Raw genomic sequence first — 1,746 nt, 5'->3', positions numbered from 1 at the left:
GTGTTCCTCGGTAAAACACCATCATCCTCAGATGAGTGTGTTTCCCTTTGGGCATGGGATGTTTTGTTAGTTTTCTCAAAAGTGGCCCGTTCAAGTTTACGTTTTTGTGAACATAAAAATTGAACGGGCTCTTGTATTTCGACTCGCAATCCGATGCGGTCGGTGATAGGGGCTTTCCCTTTCTCATCTTTCTTGGGGGGATTAATTCGACCCCCAGTTTGATTTGTAACTTGGGGACCTTTCAAAGGTCCCAGTCTCTCCTTGATAGGTACTCTACCTCGATTCTCCAGTAGAGGACCGAGGCGACCTTTCAAAGGAACCCTGAGTTTTGAATGATCGCCATTCATACCTGGCTCCGTTGAAGGTGCCGGATCTGGTTTTGAAGGAACTCGGGCAGCAACTCCACCCATTTGTGTTTGAGGTGCTGGCTCTGATTTGGGTACCCACACCATCTTGTTTGTAGGTGGCCGTTTGACCATCGTTTCTTTCTGCATCTCCTCTGCTTTCTTCAAGAGAGCTCAGGCCTGTGCAAGCAGTGCACGGCGCTTCTTGATTCGCTCCTCGAGGGTTGAGCGATTCCTTGTAACACGAACCCATTTGTTCGTTCCTGCCAGGGAGGAGGAGTTGGTTACATACCATTGTTGCTCTTGGCGTTGCCTTGATTTGAGGTCTTTGTTGTAGCGGACCCCATCCATAGGCTCCAAAGCCTTGGCCATTTGACGAGCAAGGCGTTGACGCCGCCTTTGGAGCGCCCTCTTTGATAGAGTTGGGGTTCTGGCGAACGACTCTGGAGGAGGATGCCTTCTTGCGCCTACTTGGAGAGGCGGATCTGGAGGAGGAGGAAGAGAGGTACTCTTCGAATTTCTGCTGGTCGAACTCGTACTCGACCTCTTCATTCACCCGGATCTTGAGTGCCGGTTGCGTCACGACGGCGTCGGTTGCGATGCCGTTGGCTCCCACTGTGGTCGCCAGCTTATTTTCGGTGAAAGTCGCTGTTTTCATTGCTTTTGAATCTGTTACAACTTTAAACGTTACAACGAGAATCGATAAAAAAGGTCGGTCTTTTTATAAGACCTCCTTGTGCAACAAAACAAAGATTACAACTTTTCGAAAATAAACACGAGATCCCGTTTTGGTGCGGTCTCGCTTGCGTGGGTCTTTGGCCTGTGACGGGGATGTTGATATCCGTGGACCACCGGGGCAATCAGATCCGTTCCGGATAAATCGGACAGAGTTTCGTCGATCCGCGTGAGATCTAGAAACTTCCGGTCCAGAAATATCGGACAGAGCTTCGTCGATCCGCGTGAGATCTAGAAGCTATAAGCGTATACCTCGGCTAAAACGAGGTAATAGCTCTTCTTAGTATCAACGCTAAAGGCCGATACTAAGGAAAGAAGGGGGGAAAAGGGTGATGAAGGCTGATGCCGACCTCTCTTCCTCGGTTGAAGCGCTCGATGACTCTTTGCTGCAGCAGGGCTTCGCCAAGGCTCTCCAAAAATCCTCCTTTAATCAAGGCACCAAGGGGGTCTATTTATAGCATTTAGAGGGGTCTAGGGGGGTCTAGGGGGTGCGGACACCCCCTGGTGTCTCGGCCATGGCCGAGACACCCTTGGGGTGTCTAGGCTTTTCCTAGACACCCCCGGGGTATTTCGACACGCCGGGACTCCGTTTAGGTGTATTTCGTTGGTTTCCCCGTAGATTCTTCGTCCGAACTCGGATTCGAGTGATTCCGGGTGCGTTGGATGC

Source organism: Asparagus officinalis, chromosome 7, assembly GCF_001876935.1.
Source record: "Asparagus officinalis chromosome 7, Aspof.V1, whole genome shotgun sequence".
NCBI lineage: Eukaryota > Viridiplantae > Streptophyta > Magnoliopsida > Asparagales > Asparagaceae > Asparagus > Asparagus officinalis.
This window is presented reverse-complemented; position numbering follows the sequence as displayed.